The 23,143-nt window shown below is 34.8% G+C and overlaps 1 protein-coding gene and 1 pseudogene across 1 annotated transcript in view; one reads left to right on the top strand and one right to left on the bottom strand.

Moving 5' to 3' along the window:
* Positions 1-23,143, bottom strand: part of Ano3 (anoctamin 3) — a 441,314-nt gene that overhangs the window by 326,589 nt on the left and 91,582 nt on the right. The gene's annotated exons all lie outside the window — the stretch shown is intronic.
* LOC124958344 (kanadaptin-like) lies at positions 11,734-13,972 on the top strand (annotated as a pseudogene).

A 23,143-nucleotide genomic window follows, 5' to 3' on the forward strand; every position in this document is an offset into this window, starting at 1 on the left:
AGCAAACATCATAATTTCATTCCTCTTTATGATTAATACTCCATATATATATATATTACATTTTATATCACATTTTCTTTATCTCTTCATCTGTTGAGGATACCCTAGTTTGGTTTCATAGCCTGGTTATTGTGAATTGTGCTGCTATAAAGTTTGATGTATGCTGATTTTAGATCTTTTGTATATATACCACAGAGCAGGATAGCTGGGTCATATTGTGGTTCCATTCCTAGTTTTTTGAGAAATATGATTCACAGATGACAAACTGAGACCCATTGTTGGTTAAGAACTTATTGGAAGATATACAGTTTGACAGAGTTAAAATTTGTACCCAGGTACAGTATTTATACACATACACATATATATACATACACACATACACATATATTTATACATACATATGTATATATATATATACATATTATTCATTATTCTTTCTCACTTGACACTTCTGTCTTTGCAGAAATATATATATATACACACATACACATATGTGTACATTTATATAAATATATATAAATATATACATATATAAATATACATAATATATAATATATAAATATTGTATATTATATATAATATATATTGTATAATGTATAAATATATGTGTATGTATTTCTGTAAAAATATATATATACACACATATGTATGTATATGTAGAATCACATATGTATATGTATATTTGCTGGTTGTGCTATTAAAATTATAAAACACAAAATTATTTAGAAGGAACAAAATCTAGATATTCAGGATGACCATAATAATTTTACACTAATTTTCTTAGGAAAATTTACAATTTAAGCTGAACTTCACACATAAAAGAATTTGGATATACCAAGAGATTCTAGAATTACTTCAAGTATGAGTAATAATGAGTAAATATATGGAAGACAAAGTTTTGTGAGAGGAAGAAGAAGATGAGTTGGGAGAAGTATCTTTACAGAACTCTAAACAAGTGAATCCAGAGAAGGACATATAGTTCAATGCAATTTTGTAATGGTCTATGAAACTGAATCATCTTGTCTGTTCCATTTAATCAAGAACTATAACTGAACAACATTAAGAAAGGGGCTCAAATTACTGTAAGTAAGTTTTAGGAAGATTCATACATGCAGAAGTTTATGGAAAGTTCATAGCATAGAGCTCTGGAGATCATCAGGAATCCTTAATATAGAATCAAACTCTGAGCAGTTGAAAATACAGCATGTGGGGAACACTACAAAAGAAACATCAGAATTCCACAATTGGCTAGAGATCAGATAAAGAGGAGACATAGAGAAAAGAGGAGACCCCACTTCATGGTTTTGTTTCAGGTTTAGTCAATCTGACATGTTTTCCATTGACCAAGCTACAAATGCAGTGAAGAGAATCAGATGGGAATGAGATACAATGGCTACTCTTCCCACCTACCAACCTTGGGTTGAGTTTGGGACAATTCAGTACATGGGTTCAGAAACCTAAGAGAGAAGTGATGGTAGGAGACAAAATTGAGATGTTAATCAAAAGTGAGGGTCAAACCTACATAAAGAATGAGCACTTAAAAGCAAAAAAATGTACAAAATAAGTGCAAGGATTCAAGAAAGATGCTTAGCAAATAGGTACAGCTAGCTGGAAGAAGAAACAAGAAAATTCAATGAAAAAGTGAAAACTGTAAATGGAGTATGGGCTGAGGGAGAGAGGAGAACTAGGTATGCTCAGCTGTGTAATGGGAGGACCCCAGATCCTGATACAGTTGGTTATTCATGTTTATCAATTTCAAAATGCTAGTTCCTGTGTCAGGATGTATATCTGTCTGAAAAATTCAAGTTTTGCATGAAAAGTTGCTATGGAAACTTTAATAAAGAACACTGAAAGAAGAAGTTATCTAAGACTAATAATCCTCAGAAACACAAAGTGAATTGAAACCTGTCATTAAAAAGAAGTTTCTGAGTAAACGTCTCTCCAGAGAACTTGTTATACATTACCAAATGTTCTATTCCTGTGAAACACTTGTTACATTAGGATTTATGAGTGAGGCACAGTTTAGGTTTATTATCTATCTCAGTGGAAAAGCCAATATTAATCTGGTTAAAAGTCCCTAAATAAGTTAGTAAATCTAGATGCCACCATCACTGAATGAGGTGGAAGGATATTCAGCTAGAGGATGTTTAAATGAAAAGCTGAAACTTTTCAGTATTGCCTTCAACTACTCACTGACTCAAAGAATAATGATCTTTAAATCAGACTGAATCATATACTACTAATGCAGATGCACAACTTAACCCACAATTGTTTTCCTTGATTAGGACCAAAGTTGTGTGGGATATTGTTTTATTTTTTTTTCTTTCCAAAGAGCTAATGAATCAGTTCAGATTGCAAGTGAGTCATGACCAACTAATTGGATAACTTTAAAGAGTTCATTTTTTCTTACTTTCTTTTTTGAAATTTTATGTTTTTATTAGTGCAATCTAATTATACACAATTGTGGGATTCATTGTGATATATTCATATATGCATGTAACGTAATTTGTTCCAATTAATTCCTCAGTACTTCGCTTTTCATCCCACTCCCCCAGCTTCTCCTATTACCCTTCCACTACTTTCAGGTCTTCATTTTACTTATTTGCATATATATTTTTAATTGATGCATTATAATTATACATAAATGTGGATTCATTGTGATTGTTATACATGCATGTAGCATAATTTGGCTAGTTATATTCCTCAATTTTTCCTCTTTTCCCTCTTTGTTCTCCCTCTCCTTCAATCCCCTACCCCTACTGATATCTTTTCTATTTTCTTGAGATTCTCCTTTGTATTTCTTTTCTCTCTAACTTCCAAATATGAGAGAAAACATTTGACTCTTGACTCTCTGAGTCTGGCTTATTTCACTTAGAATGGGTTCTCCAGTTCCTATAGCAGTGCAAATAACTGAACATGGGATCAGTCTAGGGTCCATCAACAGACAGCCTCAGCAACTTTGTGAGGTCCTTAGCAATTTAATGAGACCCAGTCTCAAAATTCAAGAAATAATAATATAAAGGGTTGTGGATGTAGTTCAGGGGTGAAGCACCCCTGGGTTCAATCCCTGGTACAATCAAAAAGAAAAAAAAAGTTAAATGTAAGTATTAGATGTAAGAGAAATAGGTTTTCTAAAAAAGTAAATCTGTGGGAAGGTTAAAGACAAATATAGATATATTCCATGTGGAAAAATAAGCGCAAAGCTTCATGAAACATAAGAAGGTAAACGTTCTGCCTTTAAGGCAGAAAAGCTTTTAAGAGAAAGGGAGAGAAGACCAGCTGGTTGTTTAGCTTAAAGACTGTAAGTAGTATATGCGCTGCTTGCAACCATTCTATAGAAATCCGAATGCTGAACATAAAAAAGTAGAGGTTTTTAAGCACTTTTGGAACAACCACTCAAATATGGGTATGTTTTGTTCTTGTTTTGTTGGTGGGAACAGTTCAGCATCTCTATCCCTAGCAACTGAAGGACTTAGCAATTACCCAAAAGGGGAAGGATAAACAAAAACACATCCTCAGGCTGTCAGACAGACAGCCATAACACTTCACTTTCATAGAGCCAAAGAAGTGTATTTTTTAACTTATTATCGGACCATAATCAAAAAAATATGTAAATGAATTATAAAGTTTTTCCAAGTCCAATCCTAATAGTTGAATGAAAGAGGATATTGAGACAGAATTAGACTGCCATCATTCATTGACATATATAAGGAGATGTTTCTAGAAAAAGAGAAAAATGGTATGGAATATTGCTAATAATTAAAAAGTACAAACTAAAACAAAGTGCCATTTATTCATCTATCAAATGGCCTATATTTCTCAAAACACTATAATGCCCAAGGTAGGCAAAATATAGAGAAATGGGTGCTGTCATACATTATTAATAGGACTTTAAAACTGCAAATGTTGGTTTGAGGGCAGAAACTCACAAACTTAAAACACATAGTCCCTTTAACTAAAAAATTCCACTGCTGGAAAGTTCTTTAACTGAAATATGTGCACAAAGTAAAATATATATATATATATATATATATAATGAACAATGATGTTTGTTACCATACTATGTGCAACATTGAAAAATTGAATATAAATCCTAAAAAATACACATCAAAATTTGCAATCCTATAGATACATAAAAATGAGATAATTCTGCATGTATGTATATGGAAAATCACTGAAATAATCTGACGTGTTCTTTTGGCTTTTGTCATTTTCTTCCCCTAAATGAACTCTGCATACTAATCACTTCATTATGAAGGAGTCTTCCTTCTCACTTCTCCAAAGAACTGGATAACATTCAGTGGAATTATATGAGATGGATACTGCCTGATGATTAGCATACTGGTTGGATCTTGGCAGGTGCCTTCATAATCTCCCAGTACCCAGCTTAGCAGGGATGAATCACCAATTTCTCTCCTTTGAACATTCTTCTACTAATGCAGGTTTATAATATTATAGGGCTTAGAAAAGAAGATTCATGGAAGAGAGTGATTAACATAACAAATTGCAAAAGTTTACCTCAGTCTTACCTTGAGCCTGCCTGTCCTCTGAGACTACATTATCAGGGAGAAAGATAGTCTGCTGCAGAAGGTATTGAAGGGTCTTCGTAACCACAGGAACATAAACATCTTCTGCTAAACTTTTCATTTCTCTTTCTCTTTCTCTCTCTCATCCTTTTTCCCTCTCCATTAACATAGCATGCCTATATAATGATAACTGGAAGAAAGATTAGATACTCTAGTCTGATTTTAGAATTAGAATTTATGGAGCAGTTGTGTTATTTGCCCCTTCCTTGAGAAAACCAAAGGCAGTGAAAGAGTGTTAAGTGAGTAGGCATCTGGGCTCCTTTAGCTTTTATTTAAACAAAAATAATTAAATTTTTTTATCCTAGTGTAGATTGTGTTACTTTAAAATATTTAAACCATTGATCTAGTCCATTTTCTTTGTATTATGGGTTAAAAACTAGTGACCCAGAAAGCTCAATTGCTTAACCAAGTTACAAGGCAATGTTAGAGTGAGGACAATAATCCAGGTATTTAGGTTTTTAATTACAAATGGAAACTAGAAAGTAATAATAATGGTAACAATTGTAACTCTGGATTTTCCATGGGTTTGCTGTAGCTTATGAAAAACAATATAAAAAGGCGACGAAGAAAGTAAAGAGCTAACCAGGCAACAGTGGTGCCATTATCCTAACAAGAATATGAGGGATATCATGCAGGGATATGTTACTTCTGCTTCAACCAAGTTATTAAATATACAGGTTAGGCATCTACTGGGAATTAGCATAGAATTTTTCTATACCCATCTTAGAAGTGTATCCATACTGGAAACACATTGCATTTTGTTCCTATAAGACTGCCAAAAAAGAGCAAAAAAAACAAAACCTGGAAATATCATAAAATAGGCAGAATCTGATCTGTGATTTGATTCTAAGGAAAACAAGGTGACGTTTGGGAAATTCTCTACATGGGACTGCATGGAATCTGGTGGTAGAGGCTGGTCTCTCTACTCTTTAGTTTCCTTATGTGTAATAAGGGGAAGGAGATTAATCTATAAAATAATTTTCATGTTTACATAATGGTCATATTAGTTGAACATGCTGCTTTGGTGTGTAATTTTGTTTGTTTTAAGATTGGGATCAACTGTCAAGAGGAAGGGAGCCCAAGGGAAGAAAAAGTATAGCAGTTGCCTTAGAGTTAAGGTATCAAGTCTTTGTATTATTATTTTAAAAATACTATTTCAGCTGTAACTATAAAACGAATATAAGCATTATGAACAACATGCTTTGAAGATCCCAGAAGGGATGTAGAATGGGGTTTTTTTAACCGTGAGGAGTGCGTGTGCACGCACATCACACCTCCTCCATGCTCACGCCTAGGCAGCTAGACCACACCAGGAGCATGCAAAACCAACTTGAGGGACGTCTCCTTCCAATTCATAATGACAACTTCAAGTTCACACTGTCCATTGCCCAAAATGTATTTCCATTTCATCTCTCATTTTCCTAGGAGACTTTTGTCATATTTTATTCCTTCATTTCCAATTCTGGCTTCCACACCTCCTCCCCAAATCTCACTCTTGGTTGATGATGTTACTTCCTATTTCACTGAGAAGCCTGAAGCAATATGAAGAAAACTTCCACAGCTCTCACCCACCTACTGGCATCTGTACCCACATATTCTACCTTCCTGACAGATACTTTAGATAACTGCAGTCCCAACTAATGCATCTCTTCTCTTGCATAGGTGAGGTGTTTCCATCCAACTCCCTGACTCCAGGACATCAGCTCAGTCTCTCCTGGCTCTCTCCTTACAGAATCCAATCAAGCCTCTTCCCTCTCTAGTTGCCAATCCTTATCATTATACAAACATACTAGAAAAAGAAGAAAGAAAAAGGCAACCTTTCTTGAATTCACTTCTTCTGGCAAATTATTCTCAATTTATTCACTTCCTTTTACTTTAAAAGTACACAAAAGTAGAGAAAGGTAGAGTCAGTATTCACTATTTCTAATTTCTCATATATATCATGTATAAATTTTTGTTACCCTCATTCCTCTAAGACTGTCAAAGTCATCCGTGGCCTCTTCATTAGTAAAGGCAGTGAAGTCTTCATCTTAGTGTATCAGGGGATTTGGAAGTAATAGATGGTGCCTTTCTCCTTGACACACTATCTTCACTTGACTTCCAGGGCACCACATCCACTTGGCTCTTCTCCAACTGGCTGCTGCTTCTCAGTCTCCTATGACAATCCTCTCATATCTCAACCTGCTAACTTTCATAAGCTCCAGGGCTCAACATTTGGAGCATTCTCTTCTTTATATATATTCCCTATGCTTAGTAATCTTACCCATTATCATGCTTTTTAATTGTGGGTGTAGGCTGATATCCCCAAATATACATTTTCAGTCTGGATATCCTCCACTAACTCTAAGCAATTATATCATGTATCTATTTCCTTCATATTTCCACTTGGTCTGAGATAATTGTTCCCAAACTTAACATTCCCAAATGAACCTCTTGATATTTGCTTCCAGACCATATTCACCCATAATTTTCTATTCTCAATTTATGGAGAAAATATTAGAACCCAGAATATTAACTGATCTCTCACATAACCCACATTTAATCCAATTTCAAAATACATCCTGAATCTAACCATGGCTGATCACCATTAACACTACCGCCATCTTTTATAAGTTTCTGAATTGGTTTCTCTACTGTCAACATTACCTAATACAGTGGTAGGCTTGAGTTTAGGATTGGGTAGACATAAGCCAGATGATTTAAAACAAAGTCGGCTAATGACTTCTTTGCTTAAAACCCATTATTCAATGAATTCCCATTTGACTCAGAGGAAAACAAGCTGTAGTGCCTGAGATAATCTTGCCTGATTTTATAGATATTCTAACATAACACTTTTAGGGACATTTTTCATGTTCTTTATATTTCCCTGTAGTAAGGTACATTACTAGTCTCCCTTTTCTTGAAAAAAAAAAAAAAAAACAGTTCATTTGAGTAGTTTGGGTTGTTAATATGGTAAACAAATAAACAAAAAGTACTGGGAATGTTTGATTCAGCAGTTTCTTCTTTCCTCTTCATTTTGGTCTGCTCTCTCTTTTGCCATGTGGTATGGGTACCACCACCCCTGTGTGGGTTGCCTGGGATTTCCAGGATGTGTCAGTCACTGTGTGGGTAGATCTCAGATTCAGAACAAGAAGACAAAATTAGGCTACATCATTGCATATATTTTAAGTTCGATTCTAGCTTTCATCAGTTAAAAAAAATGGCCATTTAATCTCCATCCCTCATTCTTAGTATTCTATACCTAAATCGTTCAGAATCTCCAGGCAGGAAATAGAGAGATGTTATGTATTGAGTCAGTTAAAATACCAACATGTTCAAGGATTGAAATGCTAGTTCATAAGCCTCCCCAATTTGCAGATAAAGTCTGCATCCAGGTGGGGGTAGTGGAAAAAATGGGACTCTGGTGTCATGTTTTGGTTCCTAAGATCACATTTGTTGTTTACTGATTTATGTCACATTCAATCAAGTTATTTATCTTCTCTCAGCCTCCTTTCCAGATTGAATGGCGTGAATAATGTCTCCTTTTATCATGCTAAGTGAAATAACCCGACCTCAAATAAACCAAAGGTTGAATGCTTTCTATCATATATGGAAACAAACCCACAATACTGGGGAGGGGGAGAATAAAATTTTAGAGGATTAGATAAAGAGGAATGAAGGGAAGGGAGGGGGAATAAGAAAAGGAAAGACAGTGGAATGAATCTGACATTATTTTCCCAAGTACACATATGAATATACTACAGTGAATCTCATCATCGTGTACATCCACAAGAAATTAATTTTAAAAATAATAACCCTGGGTAAATGGCAGAAAGATCAAAAGAGGGAAGGGAGCAGGGCATGGTGAAAGGGACAGGGAAGGAGAGGTACTAGAATCTGATTGAGGTTAAGATATATTCCATGCTTGTATAATTATGTCAAAATGGATTCTACCATATGTATAACTAAGAAGAGTCAATAAAAAAATAAATGATATACATGGAGTGCCTAGAATGGAACCTGATACAAATGTAGGCTCAGAAAGAATTGATGCCTTTCACTTTGCACCAATGAGCACTTATAGCTCCTACAAGGTTATTGCTGACTCTTATATGACAAGCCCATAAGTGTTTGTGTTGGAACAGTGACACTCACTGGTTATTTCTGATACTGAAAGAAAAACTCACTGCTAAAAATTTTTCTGATAAAAGAAAGTTTACATTGATCCTCATAGATGTTGGCTTGGTTAAAAAGAGATAAAAAGGAAATACTGAAATTCTTGGCAAGAAAAATAAATTCACATACAGTTACATCTGGAATAGTCAATGCTTCCAAGTGTGTTTGGTCAGTAGAAGCTAGGACGTAGCAGTCAGCAATCACTATCTTCAAATTGGAGAAAATAATTTCATAAGTTACTTCCTAAACTGTATTTTGTCATATTTGAATGAACATAATTTTAAGAGATATCCTGTTAAAAAATAAGCTGTCTTGAATGTGGGTCCATAGCTCTAGAGGTAACCCAAGTTAATTTTTGATCAAACATTAATTAGGGTAACTCTAGAGAGGATGCATTCATAGCATTAGGAATTGTAGGTAATCTTGAAGTGTTCCAACTTCAAATTCCTGATATTCTAGGGCTCAGAGTGAAACTGTACTTAATGTGTCCCAGAAACTTAACAGTATCTCCATTATAAAATGTGACTTGTGATATACACATTACGAAAACCTTTCCTAGTTGTTAAGGCCCTGTTGATTTTGGAAATGTGATTGCTTTTCAAATCAGGGCCGTTTATATGTTTCATTAGTGATAATTACTCACTGTAGTGAGAACTAACAGAAGCAACTATAAGTTATCACCTATGAGATGATTTTCTGTCACCCAAAATAAAACAGTAAGGAAGACTGATCCAATTCTTCTCATAATTCCTAGCTTCATTAAAAAACTTGAAGTCTTATGGTAAAATTAATCTCAAGTTTATGGAGGTAAATCAATCGGATAAACTGGTAGAACCCTACCATGAGATCATAATAACATTTTCTCTCCCTTTTAAACTGGTAGAAGAGAGCCATGATTTGAGTGTCAATTACTTATATATGTTACATAATATTAGGTAACCCTCAAAGCATTAAAAGGAGGGTCAATTAATTAGGTCCAGAAAGAGCCATAGCATCCTATCTAGACATTTTCTCATTTCTCATTTTAGAAATGTTTACCTTCTGGAACTCATAAAGCAACTGCTAACTTGACCAAGGCAGTATGGTTTTAATAAACCTCATTCTGGCAATAAAAGTTTGTCCACTTTAGGTACCAAGATCATTTTTATATATATATCATTGCATATAAGATCAGTTGTCAACACAAGAGAAAAAACAACCTTGATACCCACTGCCAACTTATTACAGACACTATTAAACTATTTGTCTTCATTTCCTTATTTAAAAAATAATATGGAAAGCCATAGTGTAGCAATACCAGCAGTGGCGATAACTGTGTTTTGTGAAGGCTGTGCCAACCATCCCCCTCTCCATTTAGCAGTGGAGTGTGTTTAATCAGGAGAGAAGTTCCAGGCCCATGAATTAAAGTGGTATGACTTTGAGAGAGTCAGCTTCAGAGAGACAATTCCAAACAGATCACAAAAGGTGGGATCATGGCTGGGGGTAAAGTCTGAGAGGAAATTGTTGTTAGGCAAATACTGTTAGACTCTGTTTTCTCAGATTTATTTCCAAACCATAGCATCTGCAAGAACAAATCCTGGAGTTATGTTAAAAGGCATCGTAAAAATGTTTAATCTCATCTCATCCTGATGTAGGAATGAGGCATTCTATTTCACATCTGCACTTTTTACAGAAATGCATAACTGTAAACTGCCTTTTATAGAGGTATCAATAACTGTTTTGCTGTGAGATGTTTTTAAGCATAATAAAATTTAATTTTGTGCTTTTTATTAGCCATATTGCTCTCTATGAATCTCTTGACTCAAAGGCTTCTGTTTGTTGCTAAGTAAAAGCAAAATAAATGATGTGTTAGAGAAGAGACAGAAGTAGAAGGCTGTCAATGGGTGAAGTCTATAATTACCACCCCAGACATATTTCTGTCTCTTAAGGATATGGCAAAAAAGTGAAAAACATAAATTCTAAGCTTTTAAAAGTTTCAGAGGACAATGATAAGTCGAACTATGCAAGTCACAGACAGTCTTCATCAGTGACAGGCAAAGGTAGAACACACCTTACAGACAGAGGCAACAGGATATATATCTTGGTTTTGTCAGTTTTGCTACATGACCCTACAGGATTTGCTTACTCCACTGAACTTGGTTTCCTTGCTTGGAGACTGGTAATGAAAATTACAATACTAATGACAATCATAATATTTAAAAGTATGCTATTATTTGACTTATTCAAATCCACAATGCATACATATTCTAGAACAACAAATGGTATGTGACATGTATGTATGCTTTTTGTTTGTTAATTAAAATAAATAAAATAAAGTAAAATAAAACTTGGTGAGAACATGTTATATATAATACCAGTATAGTGGCAGGTACAGATAAATGGTAAACACATACAGGTTTCAGAATAGTTCAATGGCTATCAGTTTTATAAATTTATGTGGAAATCTTTATAAGAATATTAAAGCATCATTGTGTTTTCAGACTGGATCAGTTTATGACCCTCCAAGGAAAGGGTATAAACTATAATTTTCCAAATCATGGATAATAGTCTCTAAATTTTTAAAAAAATTTTATTTGTTCTAGTTTGTACATGACAGTAATATACATTTATCCATTTGGTAGATCATACATAAATGGAGTGTAATCTCTCATTTTTCTGATTATACATATTGCAGGATCACATTGGTCATGCACCCAAAGGACTTAAAAATCAACACACTACATTGACACAGTCACATTAATGTTTATAGCAGCTCAATTCACAATAGCTAAACTATGGAACCAACCTAGGTGAAAGGATAAAGAAAATTTGCATATATATATATATATACACATATAAATATATATACATACATATATATGATGGAATATTACTCAGTTTTAAAGAAGAATGAAATTCTAGCATTTACTGGTAAACGGATGGAATTGGAGAGTATCATGCTAACTGATATAAGCCAAACCCAAAAAAACCAAACGTTGAATTTTTTTCTGATATGGGGAAGGTAAATCACAATAAGAGGGGTGGGTAGGGAAGGATAATAGTCTTTTTAACACATTTTATTTCCAGGGGCCCACTTTACAGTGCTATTGTTTCAGCTCCCATTACTCCTCTCTTTTCTGATCAAAAACACAGCATCATCTCCCAGCCTCCTTCGCCAAATATATAGTCTCACACTGAAGTGCATCAAATGCTTGGGAACATGATAAGGAGGCAATAATATGTCATTTGGGTGAATTATTAAATCACTTTTAGGGCTGGTTTCCTCACCTATAAATTGGTATTCATAATGATCTTCTCATAAAAGTTTCACAGATAAAATATTCAATGAGACATTGCACCCGGTTAAGGATGGCAGATATTCCCTCTCTGTCAGATCCTCCAGTGTCGCCAAGAACGGAGTGGCGACTTTAAGAAGCCAGCCTGACGGCGACCCCGGCAGTGCGGAGTAAGGCTCTGACCGCTAGTCCCGCACACCCCGAAGAGGGCTTCCGACCCGGGCGGAGAATGCGAAGGCCGCGGGCAAGGCTTCTACCTCTACGATCTGGGAAGTACCCATGGCACATTCCTCAACAAAACTCGAATCCCTCCTCGCACCTATTGTCGAGTCCACGTCGGACACGTTTTCTGCTTTGGTGGTAGCACCCGCCTCTATTCTGCAGGGACCAGAAGAAGACGAAAAGGCAGAATCTGAGTTAACAGTAACACAGTTGAAAGAACTACGCAAGCAGCAACAAATGTTGTTGGAGAAGAAGATGCTAGAAGATTCTGATGAAGAAGAGGAACTGGATAACACAGAAAGGAAGAGGAATGCTAGTGGCCAAGATGATGAAATGGGTTGTACCTGGGGAATGGGAGAAGATGGATGCTGTAGAGGATGAGGCAGACGAGAATCCCATTGTCTTAGAGTTTCAGCAGGAAAGGGAAGCCTTTTATATAAAGGATCCAAAAAAGGCTCTCCAAGGTTTCTTTGACCCAGAAGGAGAAGAATTAGAATATGATGAACAGGGACATAGCACTTGGCTCTGAAGGGTGAGATTACCTGTGGATGATTCAACTGGGAAACAACTGGTGGCTGAGGACATTCACTCAGGAAAGAAAAAAGAAGCAATGATTCAGTGCTCACTGGAAGCTTGCCGGATCCTTGATACTTTGCTTCCTGTCGCAGCAATCCCAGTGTCTCGGAAAAGGAAAGCCAAGAACTGGGAAGATGAAGACTTTTATGATAGTGATGATGATACATTCCTTGATCACACTGGTCTAGTGGAGAAGAAGCGTCTTGACAGAATGAAGAAGGCTGGGAAGATTGATGAGAAGCCAGAGACCTTTGAATCACTGGTTGCAAAGTTAAATGATGCTGAAAGGGAACTTTCTGAAATTTCTGAGAGGCTCAAGTCCTCAAGCAAAGCTCTGTCAGAATCCCCATCTCAGGATTCTTTAGATGCATTCATGTCAGAAATGAAATCAGGGAGCGCATTAGATGGTGTGTCCAGGAAGAAACTTCATCTAAGAACTTTTGAACTGAGGAAAGAACAACAGAGGCTTAAAGGGTTAATAAAAATTGTAAAGCCAGCAGAGATTCCAGAGCTAAAAAAGACTGAAAGTCAGACTACAGATACAGAAAACAAAGCTAAGAAACTTACATTGCCTCTCTTTGGTGCCATGAAAGGAGGAAGCAAATTCAAGTTAAAAACTGGAACAGTAGGGAAGTTGCCCCACAAGCGTCCAGAACTTCCTCCAGCTCTAATGAGAATGAATGATGAACCTGAAGTAGAAGAGAGGAGGAAGAAGAGGACGAAGAAGAAGAAAAAGAAAAGGAGGATCATGAAGAGAAAATGGAGGATGTAAGCAGCAGGCTGCCACAGGGGTTAGAGCCAGAAACAGAAGTGCAGGAAATGAGCGCTCCCACAGATCTCACATTCTGAAGAAACAAAAGCCATGAAAACATGTCTCAAGTCAGCCACATGGAACAGAATGAAGATTATCAAGAGATTAATGAAACATCTTCATCATGCAAAGAACCATCAGCACCAGAGAATGAATATGAGAAAAGCACAGATGAATTAAAGAAAAAGAAAGCTCCTGGTCCAGGCAAGTTTCCTCCCATACTTTCTTCCAAATATCCTGAAGATGACCCAGACTACTGTGTGTGGGTCCCACCTGAAGGCCAAAGTGGAGATGGCAGAACCCATCTTAATGACAAGTATGGCTATTGATTACTTCAGAGTTCCAGAAGAAGACCTTGTGGACCATGTGAAATAGAATATTTTGAATAATATATGAAGTCGAATGGCCAGAGAACTTCAGATGATCCTATGTAAAATCTGGTGACCTTTTCTTCCATGTTTTTGGTTTCCTGAATTTATCTGGTTTCCTGAATTTATTTGCTCATCCAATTCTTCTGATTTGAGTATTTATGTTTAAAAGTATTTATGTATATATATATATATATATATATATATATATATATATATATATATAAAGGGAACCATCTATTTTGAGAAATAAAAAAAATTATTCAATGAAAAAATCATATGAAAAGCACACGGACATGCAAGTAGATCTCTGGAAAGTTGCCTTTTCTTTCCTCTGGTTCAGTTTCCCCATCTTCAAAATGCTCAGGTAATCTTTAATATGTCTTTTAGTGTAAAAAATTCTACATCCACATCTTTCTATAAAATGATCTCTGCCTTTTTGTAAATTTTTCATATATTACAAAATCAAACAGTGAGAACAAGAACATCTACATCAATGAAACTATAAATGGAATTCTCAGACTTACTCTAGATTAAAGCTGATTCTTTTGGGAGACAAAAGCTACAGAAGCATTGTACCTCATGATTTCCTAGCAATGGTTCCAGGTACAAAGAATAGCAAACATGTTTTGAAAAATCATTCAAGATTAAAGGTGTGCATTGAAATGACAGGGTGAGAGAAAAAAGCATAGGTAGTATTGACCACTTTTCTTGTGTTTATTCTGTATTTTTCAGCAATCTTTTGAAAGTATTGCTAATTTGTTTAGATCCATATATCTTTTTATTTAATTGTTTGTTTATTTTAGGATGTGAGGTAGAAACTCTCAAGAATGTTTCTTTAACAGCCTGTGTCAATTTAGAAGAATTATTTCCCTTTTGGAACATCTTTTTTTATAATAGATACTAATTGTAACCATTAGGGAGTTTGGATTAAGGTGAGGGTGGCTCAATGTTATTGCCTTCCAATCAAATGAGTTTTCCAGGGGCAATGTTTTAATCCTAAAATTATATGGTATATAATAGTATAAAATATCCAATGTTTGAGATAAAATTTTTAAATTTAATAAAAGTGTCAAGTTCTTTGATATCTTACTCATCTTCCCACTTAAAAAGGATATTTTAAAATTTCTTTAAATTTCATAAAGTACAGTTATTCCACAGGTAAAAAACACAGTGTGTTCTTCATTAAGTTAATTCATAAGCTAAAAAAATTAGTATTAAGTACCTACTGTGTTTTACGCCCCATGCTTGGTGCTTGGGAGAAAAATTGTAAGACAACATGTTCATCTCAAGATTTCAGATATTTATGTAAATTATTCATTAATGTATAGTTAAGTAGGAACCACTTATAAATCATATACCAGGAGCCCAGGGATAAAGCAGAGGAAGTTGTTTTTTTGCTTAGATCAGAGGAGGTTGTGGAAAGAGTGAATCTAGAGGAACTGGGAGTTTTGGGTCACAGTTGGATTGAGAAGGGGATGTCTTAAATAATGAAAAGTTCTTCAGATTTACAAGGTGTGAGTTGGTGTAGGGGAATTCAGGAAGACCACTTCAGGGCACGAAAGTAGGAAATAGACCAGACTCTTGGAGAAACCTTGGTAATTCCAGACATCTGATACAGACTGATGGAGGATTAGAGAGATGAAAGGGAAAGCTGAAGAATATGGAGAAATCAAATTATACAGGGTTCCAATCTTATTTATTCTGAAGGTATAGAGTGGTTAATCCTAATTCTTCTAAGGCCATGCAAGAAGCATTACTGAGCTGGGCGAGTTGATGCACACCTGAAATCCCAGTGGCTCCGGAGGCCAGCACAGGAGGATCACAAGTTCAAGGCCAGCCTCAGCAACTTAGCGAGGTCCTCAGGAACTTGGAGAGGTTCTAAGCAACTTAACAAGAGCGTGTCTTAATAAATAAATAAATGAATAAATAAAAATGGTCTGAGGGTTTGGCTCAGTGGTAATCCTCAGTGCAAAAAAAGAAGCAGTATTAATGAGTGAACCATGTGGAGTGGTGGAGTTTAAGAAAAAGTATAGCAGAAAGCATGAAACATTCCCTTTTTTAACATTCATATGTATTATTTAAAATGTATAACAGGTATACTTTTATTATAATACAAAATAAAATAGTTTTGTTAAGAATATCAGCAAGTGACAAAAGGAAGTGCATCTGGCTCACTATGTTCACCATTATTGTGCTTTGTGCTGTCCTTTTCCTTATAACCCACATGGGTAGTAAGGACTGGTGAACTAGAGAGCATTGTTGGCTAAGCCTCATTTCATTGTCTTGCCTTCTGCTCACCGTCAGTGCTACATCTGACTCTTCAAGATTCAGCAATCAAGCTTTGCATGTGAAACTGCCTACCTTCAAATATTGATGCTCAATTGATCATTCTTAAAACTACTCCATAGGGCATTATACAAGGCCTTAAAATAAATTAGAAATATATTTCCAATATCTGGCTTATGCAGATATGATTAAAAAAATCAAGAGATTTGCCTAGTTACAATGATTAGCTAGAATGGAATTTATGTGATTGATCTCATTGTCACTGATTATGCTTTATTTCAGAGATACCATAAATAACAAAATGAGTGTTCATCAACTTGGCTATGGACAAAGTGGAAAATCAAAAATAAGCATCAGATTTTGGTCAGATTGAGTCCATACTTTAGTTCATTCCTCTTTTATATTCATACATGTATTATTTAATACATGCTGTATTATTTATAATCATATATGCATCATTTTATATATTATGTATCACTATTCAGGCAATCCATAATGTATGTATATTTTATTACAGTAAAAATAAAGCTAGTTTTGCTGTAAGGATGTGGAACGTTTGTGATTGAAAACATACAGTACGTCTGACTCATTATATTAAACATTATTCTTAGAAGATAATGTGGGACTTTAAGGTTTGGGGTCAGTAAGGATACATGAATGACTTCTCTTTTTGCTTGAGACACCTGGGCTTAAGGAAAGGTGACATCAGTGATGGATTCCTTAAGAGATTTTTGTCCCACTTTGATTGAAAGTCTTTTAGTATGCCTAAATACCAAATGGATCACAGAGAGGAGAAGTAGAATGTACAAGAAGGATAAGGGATTATGCTTAGTATACACTCTCTGGTTATATTGCATGATAAAATGAATGAATGAATGAATGAATGAATGAATGAATGAATCATGTGAGTGTCTGAAGAGTTCCCACTATTTTCTATTGTGTGGACCAGTTTGAGTTGCTATTTCAGGTCCCTTCCACATGTCTAAGTATTTTGCAGATCCACAAGGGTGGATTTCATCATGCTCTTATTGGACTTCAAGCTCCCAGGGTATGTGGTGAACATTATCATTTTTTGATACAGCAATGATAATGGCTGTTTTCCTTGAGAATCGGCCCTTGACTTACAAGCCAAAACTCAAAATTTGAATATAATCAATAAAATAAGATACCTAATTCACAGAGTTGCTATACAAATAAAATCTTATCCTTAGTGGGGAAAGACTGCCAGGTGCACATGCAAGTGATTACGGCCTGCTAACTCTAGGGCTACTCTCGTGAATTTTCGTAGCACACAGATCCTTATAGAAATGAAGGACTTTTGATTATTTAAACTGTATGGAAGAGGTAAGTCCCTTGAAAAGGATTCATAGGATACTGGCAGAGCTCTACCATTAGTAAACTACGCAACTTTGGAGATTATTTCCTGCTCTCTGAACCACAGTTCCCCATCATTCCACACTCACTGTGGTAATATTAGAACCAAAGCTAATAATGTGTATGAAGATACATGGCAAGATAAGAAGTGCTATATAAATGTTAATTATTCATACTATTATTAGAGTGATATTTTATTGAGGGCCAAATGTGTTTTATGTTCTGTACAAGCCATTTATAGTCATAATAACATGTTCACAATGAATATTACACCAATTTTACTAATAAAGAAGCTCAGATTGAAAAAAGTAAAGTCAATTGTTTCATAAAATGTAGTTCATACATGATGACCCCAGGACTTAAGTTCAAGTCTGCCTAATTTCAAAGCTTATCAATTTCTCACTGTTGTACTTTGTGAAATATTACAAATGTAACACAAATATATCTCTATTAGTATCACCTTATATTAGGGGATAAAATGTGAATAAAGTGAAAAAATTTTTTTAAATGTTCAGAAGCAATTAGTCTAGTGTATCTTGGACCAGAACTGGAGAGGAGAGTGATAGAATAAATTTGGGTACACTCATACTGACTCACTCAACATGTTTTGGGGTGTAAGTAATAAAAATATGACATCAATGAGATTTTAGTAAATGACCACAGTTTATAGTGATTTTACCTGCAGGTGGTTTTAGAGTTGGTTCATCAATTCAATCTTATTATGTATGACTCAGGCTCTCCACTGACTTTTGATCAGTGGTGATCAAAATCCCCTTTCATGATCACAAGCAATTGTAAGCATTCCCATTCATCAATATTGATGTTTGAAAGCAAGAAAGGAAAACAGCATATTTGTGAAGAATAGAAATATTTCATAGAAATCACACATGCCCTTTTAGGTCACTGGCTAAAACCTGATAATGTGCCCCTTCCTAAAGCAATGATAACAAAGGGCAGGGGATTATCCTTAATTCTGAAACCAATCATCTAAGGTTCTGGGAGAACGTTCCATTGTCCTTGAGCACCTTGCCTCCTCATACTTAGAAAAGTCTTGTGAGCAAGTAACAAAAAGAAAAAAATAACTCTTGAAAAATCAACAGATTGTTTCTGTCCTACACCTATACCAGTATTTTCTATTGAAACTAACGAACAGAAGACATTATTTAACAACTGCTCACATAATATAGTGTGTGATTATTTTTTAAAGTAAGGAATACAATCTACTATGTGACATTTGAGCTAACAAATTGCTCTTTGGTAAAGTCCCATTTTGACAAAATATGCAGGAAGCTTTTATTGAGATTTTATGCTTATGTAATAGAAGACATGCTATTAAGTAATTCTACACTCAATTTATAGTCTAGAATTTTCAAAACCTTCTGAACTGAATATGGAGTCAAAAGTCATACAGCAATTAGGAAGTAATTCATTCTTGGAACTTAGTTCCATTAACATAACCTGCATTAAGGGGAATAGATTTGTCATTGACGTGAGTCAGGAAGAGCTGAATGATGACATTCAAAGGACTATAAAGATAGTTAATTTCATTCTTACTATATACAATATTCATTTTTTTTTCTTTTATTTAAATGTTGGTGCCAAAATTTCAGAATTTAATTAATTTTAAATAGCCTAAATTTCCAAGGCAAATTGTGTTAAACTCCATGATAAAATATTTAAGGCAATCTTTGTTTTTACTAAAGATCTGAATGTCTTGAATTTACATTCAGGACTTTTGCATTTAAACACATACACATTTATTTCTAAGGGAGTTGATGCATGACTTCCACCAACCATTAAGGAAACCTGTTAACATCATACGGTTTCAGGTCACTTAAATTGTCTATCCGCAGAATTCTAGATGGACACAATTCTGCTCATTATTATAAAATAGAGTGAATAAATAATAATCAGGCCAAATTGACTTGATAGTAGTCATACGAGTTTTGCTTTATAAAGAACTAAAGCAGATGATTAGATTTTCAAAACTTTTTCCCTAAAGTATTATTTTTCTAATAAATAATGAATATAAGGGAGCAAGTTTTTGCTTTTCGGTTTTAAAATTAGTCATACTAGGACCTCTTTTTTGAATTAAGCCATATGAAATTTACTGCACCTTCCAGTATCTCCATGACACTTCAGCACATTTTTTTTTTTTTTTTTTGTACTAGAGGTTGAACCCAGGGGCATGTAACCAGGGAGCCATATCCCCAGCTTGTTTTTTTTTTTTCCCACATTTTTAAAATTTTGAGACAGGTATCACTAAGCTGCTCAGGACCTCACTAAATTGCTGAGACTGACTTTGAACTTTTGATTCTCTTGCCTCAGCCTCCCGAGCCAGTGGAATTACAGGAAAGAGCCACCATGCCTCGCTACTTCAACACATCTTGAGAAAGGTTTACATTCATTGCTTGACACTCACAGACCATAAGATTCTTAGAACACCCCCTGGGGTCTATTCATTTGTCCACCTATTTCTATCCTTGTGCTATATGTGTAGACACAAAAGTCTGGACTTTCCTAGAGGCATATAGGATTCTTAGTCAATTCTTACAGATACACCAATGGCACAAATATCTAGTCTTCAGAACTTTATAGATATTTCTACTACCCTTCTGTAGTTTCCTGCCAGAGAAGAGTTTCAAACCTAGTGTGATACCACATTGATCTGTTCATTTCACTTTCTCACATTTCACAATAGTGAAAAGTGCATTTTTAATATATGGCATGGATATCCTTTTACAATATTTTAAGATCCTTCTAGCTCTGGTCTATGTGTGTATGTCTACCAGTCAAATCAAGTAAGGACCAGGGACCATCAAGGAAAAAACTATCAATGGTTATTTTTTCTATGTGAACTAAATAAGAGTAGTGTAGTTTTTTATACTTTAGTGAGATAGGTGTTAAGTTTTCCAGTTAAAATATATGCATGGTATGTCACTAATAATTCTTCTCTCAAACATCTACAAGAAACGCATAAGAATTCTCGGTGCCTTTGTAAAGGACAAAGTCTCAGAATACACTACTGAAACTAGCTCAAATTACAGTAGGATATCTGAATATTTCATAAAACAAGTAAAGAGACTATAATTTGTAAAACTTCCTTAAAGTCTAAATAAAATGCCTCTATTGGTAAATTCTATGGAAAATTTAAGGTAAATTTAATTCTAATCCTTCCAAGTCTTTTCCAACCTATTCTATTAGACTGGTATTATCCTGGCACTAAACAAAAACAAAAACCCAACAAAATGGAACCAAACTCTTTTATAAATATTGATGCAAAAATTCTCAACAAAATTCTGGTAAAATAACACAAAAAGAGGTTGTTTTAATGTCTGATCAATATATTACAGGTTGAGCATCCTTAATTCAAAAATCTAAAATGGTCCAAAATCTGAAACATTTTAAGTGTCAAAATAATACCACAAGTGGGAAATATCACAGTGACTACATGTGATGAGACCAGTCAAAAGACAGGCACACTAAAATATTGTTTAAAATTAACTTCAGGTTATGTGTGTATGATACATATATATTTATATTTTATATATATGTATATATAGACACACACACACACACACACATAAAGAAGACTTGTGCTTAGAAAAATTTAAACACAATTCTCAAAACAATTCATTGTGTATATGCAAACACAATGTTTTAAAATCTGGAAAAAAATCTTAAAACCAAAACCCTTCTGGTCCCAAACATTTTGGACAAGGAGTACTCAACCTGTGCATAATATGAACAGTATAATTGTATTAATATTACAACAGGTACACATATAAATCACTTTACATGTTTTATAATTTTTCCTAACAAACTATACTAATAAATTAGAATTAGAAAAACCCACAGCTAGCACATGCATGGTGGTGAAAGACTGAAAGCTATTCAGATAAAATTAGGAACAAGAAGAGATATACATTAATATTTAAATTTACCAGTGAGATTAGTCAAGAAAAAGAAATGAAATATTTTCAGAATGAAGAGATGTCCATTATTACGGCTTCCATTTACCAGTGAAATTAGTGAAGAAAAAGAAATGAAATGTTTTCAGTGGGAGTAATAAAACTACCCTCATTTGCAGATCATATAACCTTGTAAAATGAAATCCTACAAAATGCACTGACCCTATTATAAATAATTAAAAGTTCAGCAAATTTCTAAAACATAATATTGAAAAATCAATTGTATTTCCACACAGTAGCAATAAATGATTTCAAAATGAATTAAGAAAGCAATTCCATTTACAATGGTATCAACAATTTTATAATATTTAGCAATAAATTTAACCAAAGAAGAATTATCTTCCTGTATCTTTAAATTTGTACTTGGAAAACTTCATGTTGGAAGAAATTAAAGAAGTTCTAAGTAAATGGAAATAAATCTCATGCTCATGAATGTGAAGACAATGCTGTGAAGATGGCAATACTCCCTGACTTACCTCCAGTTTAAATGCAATCTCTATCAATATTTTAGCGGGCATTTCCTTTGCTGTTTTTTCTTTGTTTTGTTTTTTGGTTATTCGTGTTGTTGCAGAAATTTACAAGTTAAAATAAAACTCTTAAACACAAGGGACCCCAAAAAGACAAAATAATCTTGAACAATAAGCACAAGTTGTCAGACACACTTTCTGATATCAAAACTTAGTAAAGCTGATTTTAAGTCCTTTGGGTATAGGCCAAGGAGTGGGATAGCTGGGTCAAATGGTGGTTCCATTCCAAGCTTTCTGAGGAATCTCCACACTGCTTTCCAGAGTGGCTGCACTAATTTGCAACCCCACCAGCAATGTATGAGTGTGCCTTTTTCCCCACATTCTCACCAACACCTATTGTTGCTTGTGTTCTTGATAATCGCCATGCTAATTGGGGTGAGATGGAATCTTAGGGTAGTTTTGATTTGCATTTCTCTTATTACTAGAGATGTTGAACATTTTTTCATATATCTGTTGATTGTTTATACATCTTCTTCTGTGAAGTGTCTGTTCATTTCCTTAGCCCATGTGTTGATTGGATTATTTGTATTCTTGGTGTAGAGGTTTTTGAGTTCTTTATATATTCTGGAAATTAGCGCTCTATATGAAGTATGAGTGGCAAAGATATTCTCCCACTCTGTAGGCTCTCTCTTCACATTACTGATAGTTTTCCTTTGCTGAGAGAAAGCTTTTTAGTTTGAATCTATCCCAGTTGTCAGCATACTACAGAGATACAGCCACATCAATGTTCATTGCTGCTCAATTCACCATAGCCAGATTGTGGAACCAACCTAGATGCCCTTCAGTTGATGAATGGATAAAGAAACTGTGGCATATATATACAATGGAATATTACTCCGCCATGAAGAATGATAAAATTATGGCATTTGCAGGCAAATGGATGAAATTGGAGAATATGCTAAGTGAGATAAGCCAATCTCAAAAAACTAAAGGATGAATGATCTCGCTGATAAGCGGATGAGGACATATAATGGGGGGTAGGAGGGGTT

The sequence above is a fragment of the Sciurus carolinensis genome, chromosome 11 (genome assembly GCF_902686445.1).
Source record: "Sciurus carolinensis chromosome 11, mSciCar1.2, whole genome shotgun sequence".
In the NCBI taxonomy this organism is placed as follows: Eukaryota; Metazoa; Chordata; class Mammalia; order Rodentia; family Sciuridae; genus Sciurus; species Sciurus carolinensis.